The sequence below is a fragment of the Tenrec ecaudatus genome, chromosome 3, assembly GCF_050624435.1.
Source record: "Tenrec ecaudatus isolate mTenEca1 chromosome 3, mTenEca1.hap1, whole genome shotgun sequence".
In the NCBI taxonomy this organism is placed as follows: Eukaryota; Metazoa; Chordata; class Mammalia; order Afrosoricida; family Tenrecidae; genus Tenrec; species Tenrec ecaudatus.
The window spans coordinates 43,571,354-43,582,102 of NC_134532.1; the positions used below are offsets into that span (position 1 = coordinate 43,571,354).

Consider the following 10,749-nt stretch of genomic DNA (forward strand, 5'->3'; position numbering starts at 1 on the left):
CAGTTGTATTTTTGAAACATGGAGAAACTGACATTTTGAGATTCTTTTTTTTTTTTTTGGCTCTTTTCAGTTTATAGCATGAAGGAGTTACACTAGTCCAAGTTAAAAGTGGACCCCAAATGGTTACATCATACAAGCTGTGAGGTTTTAAACTTGTGACAAGGGACAGAGGGAATTTTTCTACTCATTGCAAGGAAATCCTCACTTAAGCTTCTGTGAGCCACAAGCACTTAAAACCCGTGAACCTTCAGCTGGTCGTCCTTAGCCAGTCCAATCTCTACAAGGAACTGGCATATGTTCTTGTGCTGGTCACCCTGGAGCTGAATCACTTCTCCATATTCTGGATGCTCAATCACAGTACCATTGCAGGCAAATTTCTTCTTAAAGGCCTTCACTAGCTTCTTTTTGTCGTAGTCATCAGCGATCCCTTGGACAGTGGTCAGGGTCTTCCTGCCGTTGCGCTGTTGAATTCTTATATGGATATAATCCTCTGTCCCCGCAGGCAGCAGGTCATCACCCTTACTTGCATCAGCAAAGGGGTCAAAAGAGTGGAGGTTCTGGATAGCGGACATACGATATGATTCCTTTTCCTCGGTGGAAACGGCCTGCGGAAGGCGGCGGCTGGAGAAGGCGGGCAGGGGGGCGGAGCGTCGGGAAGCGAGGGGGCTCCAGGGGGAGGCTGCTGAGTCCTCGGCGGCGGCTCAGTGACTGGGGCCGACAATTTGAGATTCTTAATAAAGCATCAAAGTATCTCATAGTCATTACAAATCATATAGTGGGGCTGGCCCCAATCCCAACTATGTGGACTCTCCCCTTTCCCTTCTCCCGACCCCCACCCACAGAAGGCACTTCAGAGGACAGCACTGAATCTGAAGCTTGGGGAAAGGAGCATGTCTGATTAGAGCACACAGGAGAAACAAAGAGGGTAGGAGAGTGAGAAGAACACATTCTGACCTACTAATCCCCCAGGACAATATTGCTGCTCACAGCAGACAATGCACAGAGAGGATCATAGGGCCGGTCCCAACACAAGACATGATGTCCCTAACTGAACCGTATCACTATGGGGACAACACTGGAGACTCAGTGTGGGACTTGTGTCTGATCTGACCCCATCACATTGGGGCAAAAATAAGGGCATGCAACAGCAAGGGAAGCAAAGCAATAAAAACCCTGGGGAATACAAAAATTAGACTTTGGGAACAGAGTGTGGCATACCACCCCTTCAGACTCGACTGGAAAACATTCCTGAAAGTCTAAAAATAGACCTGGAATGATTCATAGGCTTTTCTTGTTTTGTCATTGACTAACTTTTTGTTGTTATTGCTGTTTGTTTCGTTGGTTTTGTCTTCCTTTGTTGTTTTCTTTGGATTTGCCTTGTTTTTGTGCTTATTACTGTCTCTGCTTATCCATCTAGATAAAAGACGGGATAAACAATCAAGAGAAGGAAAAAATAGGACCAGTGGTTCCTGGGGTGGGGTGGGGAGGGGGACATGGGAGAAGGAGAGATGGGAGAAAAGAAGGGAGGGGGGGGGGTCAAGCAACCCAAGGACAAGTTAAGAACAAATGAACTAAAATCGATGAAGAAAAGGCATAGGATGCATAGTGGGGATTAATCAAAGGCAAAATAAGAGTGAGGAATTACTGAAACCCAAATGAAGGCCAAACATGGTAGTGGGGCAAGAGGAAAGTAAAAAGAAATAGAGAAACAAACTAGGAGGCAAAGGGCATTTATAGAGGTCTAAATATAGGCATGTACCTATGTAAATATAATTATATATAATGGTAGGGAAATAGATGTGTGCACTTATATTTATATGTTAGGTAGTAAGGTTGAAGATGCAAAGTGGGCCTCAACTCAATACTCCCCAAATGCAAGAATACTTTGTTCTAAAGCCCAGCATTCTGTGATGCTCACATTCCCAACACGATGGTGGGAGACAAATTCGGTGTAGAAGCAAATGTGGTGAAGAAAGCTGATGGTGCATGGCTATCAAAAGATATAGTGTCTGGGGTCTTAAAGGCTTGAAGATAAACAGACATCTAGCTGAGAAGCAAAAAAGCCCACATGGAAGAAGCAGACCAGCCTGTGTGATCATGAGGTGTACATGTGATCATGTATCAGCAGGCATCAAAGACCCAGAACAAGAAAAAATATCATATCTTTGTGAATGAAGAAGAGTGTGCAGTGGAGACCCAAAGCCCATCTATAGACAATTGGACATCCCCTTACAGAAAGGTCACAAGAAAGAGAAGAGCCAGTCAGGGTGCACTACAGCACTGATGAAACAAACACCTTTCCTCTAGTTCTTTAATGCTTCTACCCCCACTATCATGACCTCCATTCTAGCATACTAATCTGAGTAGACCAGAACATGTACACTGATACAGATAAGATCTCGGAACACAGGGAATCCAGGACCCCTCAGGGCCAATAATGAGAATAGGGATACAAAGAAGGTAATGGGAAAGTGGGACTAGAAAGGGGAAATCAATCACAAGGATTGACATATAACTCCCTCCCAGTGGGACAAACAGAAAGTGGGTGAAGTGAGACAGCGGGCAATGCAAAATATTAAAATAATCATTTATAATTTATCAAGGTTCATGAAAGAGGGAGAGTGGGAGAGGGAGGGGAAAATGAGGAGCTGATATCAAGAGCTCAAGTACAAAGCAAACACTTTGAAAATGATGATGGCAGCATATGTACAAATATGCTTGACAATGGATGAATGCATGGATTGTGATAAGAGCCATAAGAGCCCCCATAAAAGAGAAAGCATTGGTATTATAAAGCGTAATACCTAGATTTGGAGAGCACAATCAACTCCCTGAGCATGGGAGACTTCCTCTAGTTTTTGGAAGATGCCCTGGAAACGTCCCGATGTGTTATCAAAATTCACAAACAGCCTTGGTTTCTCTGGGAGATGTAGAGACCTTCAGCGTCTACAGAACTTCTAGGTTTAACTCAGTACCTTAAAATTCTTGGTGTGCAAAAAGCCTTGTGAGGAGACAGCAAGTTTGATTCAAGACAGGACAAACCTGCAGAGAATGAGCGAGAATCAGGAGCCACTGTCATATCCAGCTCTAGGGGACAATTAAGGGCAGGTCCAGAAGGGACTTGGGAGGGTTTTCCTTTTAGCATGTGAATTTTCTTTTCCAAAAAATAATCTAAAACAGAATTAGACAAGGGAAGCTTGTTTCAGATTAAATACATATTTCTACGGGGAATATTTAACTGCATCAAGAAAAGTATATAATAAACACCACATTTGGAGGGGTGCACATTTCAAGGCAGTGTCTGTAACTGTAGGTTGACATTTCCATTAAGTTGATCCTTTCTCATAACAACCGTATAGAATAGGACTGCCCTTGTAGGCTTCTGTGTCTGTAAACCTTCATGGGTGTGGAGAGCATTCTTTCCCCTGCAGAGCCATTGGCGATTTAGAATGACTGACCTTGTGTTTAGCAGCACACTGCATAATGAACCCCACACGCAGGGCTTTCCAACATGTCTAGAACATCCTTATCTACTCTTGGAGTGACTCTCTCAGAAGTCATTCAACATAACTTATGACTATATAGGCAGAAGGTATACAAATAGACCCCTCCCCTGCTGAGGAAAACCATCCAAGTCCCAACTCTGAACTCTTAGACAGGTGCTCCACCTCTGGAATTCCAAGGTACCCCCATTCAAGACTGAACAAATCAAGTCACAATGGAATCTCTATTGAGCTCAATTTTCCTTTTTGGAATTTCAAAAGGTGCTTTGATGGAGAGAAATTGTGTATGAGGGGGCATGAGTGAGAGGCAGTAAATTGTTATGATTTTCATGATCAGGATGTCTGTGTGTTTGCAGGTGTCCAGTGTGAGGTGGAGCTACGGCATCTGAGGGAGACTTGAGGCAGCCTGAGGCTTCTCTGGACTCTGTCCTGCAGTCTCTGCATTCATTGCCTGTTTTATAATATACACTGGGTCTGCCTAGCCACGGAGAAGGGGCGGCAGTGGGTTTCATACATTAATAGTGTTGGTAGGACTCTCCAAAGGGCCAATTCACCATCTCCAAAGACAATGATAAGGACATACTATAACTTCAAATGGTCGACCAGAACTTCAAGGACACAGCTTTGTATTTCTGTGCAAAAGATGCACAGTATGGTAGTTACATAATCTGGTGTAAATTTGGGACTTGAGAGGATAAACAGGGAAGGGTTGTGGTCTGTCAATTGGGTCATAGCCAATGAAGCCTCTGTGTGAGCATGGCCTTCTCCTGAGAATTCTGGGAAATCCCATATTCCATCTTGGAAGTGGAAGACACTCTCTCTAATCCCTGGGAGACACCCTACTGACAAGGGAGACTCCCTGTGAGACATCCCTGAGTAGAAGCCACATGGACCTACCCCATGCAGCCCTGGGTGCTGGAGAAGCCATGTAGAGACCCGTGTCCACTGAAAAGCTTACAATGCCAAAGGATCCAAAGAGTTTCTGCCCACTGGCGTGTGGTCATCTTGCATTCAGGATCATTTTATGTATTACAAGGGTCTGAAGAGGACTTTATACATTGGTATCGGACATATGGGCTAATACTGGACTTATGGGCTTGGACCTGACTGGAGTAAAATGCTTTCTTAATGTACAACTGCCCTTTATATAAAAATATCTCTTATACACAATATGCATGTGTCTATGGATTTGTTTCTCTAGTCTACCCAGGCCAACACACACACAGTGAGGGAAAGTCAGAGTTAACCCAGACAAGAATGTACCCTAGTGGAAGAGGTTAGGCTGCAGGGACCCCTCAGGATCTGCAGAGCACAGGACTCAGACCCAGGTGTAGGTCCAAATGAAGCTTCACTACTGGCTTCCTGTTGTGTCTGGGGATTCTTCTCCTCAGTATCCCTCAGGGAATCTGTGCATCTCCTCACGTTTTCTAAAACACTCACCCAATCTCCCTGCGATGATAGGATGATTTTGAACTTAGCTTCTGTTTCGTTTTCCCCTTGAATCGCCCCAAATTTCCCATATAATTGGTAATTACTACATCTAGGATGATTCTGTTCAAATCATCGGCTTCATCAAAAAGTTTATCCCGTGCTTTGAATACCCCTCCTGTATTCCCTTCTTCCTCGGGACAACAGTCCCTGCTGTGCAAAGGATCTCACTTTATTATCTTTGTATGTGTATGTGTGTATATATATATATATTTCCAGACAACATACTACATGAACTTATCACCAGTAGCCCAATCCTCCATCAAGTCACCTCTCTCCATTCATCCAATTGCAGACTTTCTTCTCTGAGTTCATTCATTTTATTAATTAACAGCTCCTGTCTGTCCTTGTCCACCACAGACTAATTTGAGAGTCAGCTTTTTTTCTCCAAAGGATGTTGAATTTAGCAGTTGTGCATATTGACACAAGATTGGGAAAAGGGAGACAAGACACATTTTATACTTAGTCTCAAAATGCCTCCACACACCTCACCTCACTTCGTGCCCTATATCCCCTTGTGCATGGGCTATGCACGTCCTATTCTGTACAGGGCACCAACAGGTTCCCTTCAAGTTCTGTGGGTGGCTATGCCTCCACATATTATTGTGATCAGAATATCCTTCTCTAGCGCCATGCCCAGGGACTGATTTTCTGTCAATTAGCACTGTGACTGCTGCAGTTATAATCACGTATTTCTGAGTCAGACACACACATGGGGAAAGGCTATGGGAACCCAGACACATACACCCATACAGGTATAGGGCGGGGCTCAGGGGTCACTCAAGCCCACAGATAACAGGGACCCTCGGGGGAGAAATGTAGAGGAGCCTAAGAAGGATTAGTTAAATTAGGTACCTATTTCCTCTACCTGCAGAGAAAATGTCTCTTCCACACACCTCCACATTCTTGTAGCTCAGTGTGTGTATATTCTTGTATGCACTTTGTCTGTGTTTTTGTGTGTGCTAATACACATGAACTACTCTTTGCCTTAAGATGTTATACTATGTGACAGAACTTGTAGTCTGTTGTGCATTGATTTTATTATTATAATTCTAGTATATTTTAGTGTCTCTTTGGGTTATTTTTCTTTAGTAAATGCATGTGTATTTATTAACCTGAGGGTACTGTATGAAGATTTGTTAGTTCTAGTATATGTGCTGATTTGTTCATAGTAGGCATGTGTATGTTAATATGACTGTTAAAATACAAATGTCATTATGTGAGTTTCCTTCTTGCGTGTGTTCACTCCAACCCATGTGAGCTCTTCATCAAACTTTATGAGCTCACATCTCCTTGAATAAAATAATTTATTGAATGTTAAGAAATTACTAAGCTAGGGGGAATCCATTATAGGCCCATAGTAATATGCACAGCAGAGTATGCTAATCAGTGAAACTTCTTTTTGAAGTGGACAATAAGAAATAGAAGGACATGAACAGGAAATCCTAGAGGTGAACTACTCAATGCAGAGACATCCTTAACTAAGAAACAGGCCCAGAGGGATGTTTATTTTCTCCTCTCTGCAGCTCTGGTGTTTATGATGGCAATGATAAAGCCTTTGTAAAAGAATGCATGCTACACTCAAAGAATGCCTAGTTGTAGGTACATGGGTGATGCCAAGAGCCAACGTGAATGCAGAAGTTTAAAGGTAAATGAGATGGATCAAGGAAAGGGATGACTTATCTTCCATCTTCTTTGCCCAGAGAATGGGGTTCAAGTTCTCTAAATAATGTTAACTGAGGAAAAACATCACAAACTATTGGAGAGGGCTTACTCCTATTCCTTTCAAACAGCTAAAAGAACTCAAGGTTGCTTGTGCCCAATATGGTCCACCTGCCCTTTTTACTCATTCTTTATTAGATACACTTTCCATCACGGTACTTCCCCCTGCATAATGGAAACAATTGGCTTTTGGAAATGCAAATACTGCCTGCCAGGGAGCGCTGAGACCTTTTAGAAAAAAAATGGCAACCTGTCCGATTGTATCAGACTATGCTTGGACATTGGACCTTTCTTTACTCAGGGACTTGCTATAGCAGCTGCTTTGTAAGGAAAAACAGTAAAGGAGGGTTAATGATATTATGGAATTTATGGGAGCCCTACAGGCTGGGCTCCCTTCCCCCTCTGCTATTCCAGCCAATACACATAAGATCACTTTAGATTTAAAGGATTGTTTTTATACCATGCCCTTGAATCCAAATGATTGTAAAAGATTTGCCTTTAGTGTCCCTTCCACCAACTTCAAAGAGCCTATGAAGAGATATCATTGGCTTGTTTTGCCTAAAGGCATGGCCCCAACCCGCTATTATTATGGGGAGGAGGGCATGTTTGGGGTTTTACCCAGGATGCTGATGGAGCATGGGGGCTGCCTGAATGGTTGGTGCAGTTTGAAAAACATGTAGAAGGTAATTTGCCTCAGAGTGCTTCTAGGGGCATGGCACAGAGAGAAGTACTAGGCTTAAGTTTCTGATCCACCACTCTTACATCCTGCTGTCTGGGAAGGTCCGGAAATCAAGATGTGGGTTAATGACTCAGGCCTTCCTGTACAAAGTGAAGGAAATGTTATTTCACCCACTCCGCAGTCTTTTTCCTCATGTAGACTAGAGATTCAAAAGAATAATAAAACCGTATTGTGGAGATTGTGTCTCACGGACAAGCCCATCGGTATAACATCACAAAAGAGAGATATATCATTGATTGGTCTGACAACCAGGAAAATACTCAAAAAATACTGCCAAATGGGAAAAGGGTCTGTCTGCAGGACTTTGTTGGTCAGACTCAGGTTTTCCACAAACTCAGTGGTGGAAAATAGGGGCTGCTTTGGGGGACATGAAGCTTATGGGCCCTTCCTCCAGACCACAGGGAAATGTTACTGCCTGTGTACCATTGCCTTATGTACTTTTGCCAGGGAATATTACTATAGATCATGATGATTCTAAGTTTAACAGGTCTTGTAATAACTGCAATTTGTCTAATTGTATTACCTGGTCTCCTGAAGGTATTGTCATCGCCATTTTGTATTAACCTTCTTTTGCTATGCTGCCAGTGAATATTCCTGGGCCTTGGTGTTCAGAAAGAGGGTTACAGGTATTACAAGAGATTGAAAAAGCATTAACCAGATTTAAGTGTTTTGTAGGCTCGCCTACAACAAGTATTTTAGCTATATTAAGTTTAGTTGCTACTGCTACTACTGCTGCGATTGTACTTTCACAAATCATAGAAACTGCCCACTGTGGAAATGAATTATCCAAAAATTACTCAAGAAGATATATACAGGAAGTTAGAACAAAAAGTAAATGCTCTTTATGACATGGTCATGTATTTAGGAGACGAGGTGCAGGGGCTTAAGGCAGCCAGGTCTGGTCTACAGTGCCATGCTGTACATACATGGATCTGTGTTACACCTAAATAGTACAGTAACAGTCAGTATAGCTGGATTAAAGTGTAGAATCATCTTCAAGGTACTGGGCACAATGCTAAGGAGTCTTTAGATTTATTACAACTCCATCAAGAAATATTAGCCATAAAAGATGCTAAGTCTCTTTATTTTGATGTCGACAAGGTTGCTGAGGATTGGCTCCAGCATTTTCAAGATTCTTTCCCTTCATTAGGAAATCTCAGAGGCCTACCTCACATGCTTTTTTCTCTAGTCACAGCGGGACTGTGTATATTGTTTATCTTATGCATACACCCTATGATACTGCACAAGGTAATGGTTGAATTATTGGCCTCAGGAACAAAGTTACATGAAGTACACCTGCGTACTTCACCCCCACACCAAATGGGGCTATAAGGCAGAGGCTGGTTAGTCAGACGGGTAAGATCAAGTCTGAGTCTCCCAACCTAAGACAGGTCATAGTCTCCTGCAGACTGTGACCGATGACGGGTAAGGGCAATTTCAGGACTTGACAACCTCAAACAGACACAGTGATCTGACGTTTTGAGTAAAGGCGTCTTCAGTAAATAAAAAGGGGGAGATGTTGAAGGCCATTAAGACTCAGCTTTGAAATGGCTGAGAAGTCTCATGACCTGTGTCAGTGTTTGCTGATTTCTTCTGTGACTTTTCGTTTTTAACTTACTGTTCAGAACAAGAACAAAAAAAAGAACAAGAAAGTATGCAAAGTCTGGGAAGATAGGTTAATTTTCTCAGGGATGTCAGGCTTAGCAGAAGACAGAATTGCTATGTGTATCAAATGTGCTTGCTTAACAATGAGATAATAAACCCGGGTTGTTTCTGCATGGATAAAAGGAGTATGTAAATAAACTTGAGGCTTCAGTATTCAGTGTTGCCCTCCCAATTCTTTTAGTCTCTCCTTTTTACCCTAATAATCATTCCCCCTCTTTCAGGACTGTTTGACTCTTGAGCTGGCTCCGACAGCCCCTCCTTGATCAAAATTCTTAATCTGAAACTTGAGTAAATTTTAACGCCTTCCAGAAAAAACATGGTTGGCTTACAGAAAAAATCCAAATAAACAAAAACCCTGAATACTTAAAGTATAACAGTCAAGAGATCAATCATTGCATTAGATAAATCTGCTGAACAATGCCTCTTTAGAGTACTGAAAGGAAAAGATATTACCTTGAGGACTGGTTTCACCTGACCAAAGCATGCTATTGTCAGTTGATTCATGTGCACTTGAAAGATGGACAAAGGAAGGCTGAAGAACAATGAATGCATTAGAATTGTAGTTCTGGTCAAGAATACCCCACATACCATGAACAGGAAAAGGACAAACAAGTCTGTTTTCGAAGAAGTAATGTCAGAGTGCTACTTAGAGGCAAGGATGGTGAGAGTTCATATTATATACTTTGGACATATATCAGAAAAGATCATTCCTTGAAAAGGTATTTTGTTTGGTAAAGATGAAGGGCAGTGAAAAACATGAATCCCTCTACCAAATGGATTAACAAAGTGACTGCGACAAATGGTTCACCCTCACATCATGGCCCACCAAACCCCAAGAATGATATTCCTGCTCAAATTGGCCAATGCACAGAGAGGACCATAGGGCCATCCCAACCACAAGACACGGCATCCCTCAATGACCCATAGCGCTATGAGGGACACTGTGGGAAATGTGCTCGATCTGACTCCACCAACTGGGGCAAAACTATAAGGGCATCCAACAGAGCAGCAAGAGGAGCAAAGCAATGAAGTGCCCGGGAAATACAAAAAAATAGACTTGAGTGGCCAAGTCATGTTACGACATCAGACTCAACCAACAGTAAAATACTCCTAATAATTAACTAACAAACCTGGAGTGATTTCTAGTCTTTTCTCTTTTTTTCTAGTAGTTGTTCCTTTTTTTGTTGTTCTTTTGCTCTGTCTTGTTTCTGTGCTTATTATTGTCTCTGCATGTCTATCTAGATAAGATAGGCAGGATAAACACACCAGAGGGGACAACAATGGGGCTGATGGTTCTGGGGGGGATAAAGGAAACAGGGAAGTGGGGGAAAGGAAGTGGGTGTTAGCCTGGGGTCAAGGGCACAACAAGTGATCTAAAATCGATGTTGAGGAGAGTGTAGGATGCCTGGTAGGGCGTGATCAAGGGCAATATAATGAGAGGAATTACTGAAAACTGATGAAGGCCAAACATGATAGTGGGACAAGAGGAAAGTAAAAGGAAATAGAGGAAAGAACTAAGAGACGAAGGGCATTTATAGAGTTCTAAATACAGTCATTTACATATGTACACATATATGACGAAAGGGTAATAGATCTATGTACATATATTTAAATTTTAAGTATTAAAGTAGC

The 10,749-nt window shown here is 42.3% G+C and overlaps 1 pseudogene; it reads right to left on the bottom strand.

The window, feature by feature from the left end:
* Window positions 1–230: 230 nt before the first annotated feature.
* Window positions 231–587, bottom strand: LOC142443379 (eukaryotic translation initiation factor 1 pseudogene; annotated as a pseudogene).
* Between the last annotated feature and the right edge of the window lie 10,162 nt (window positions 588–10,749).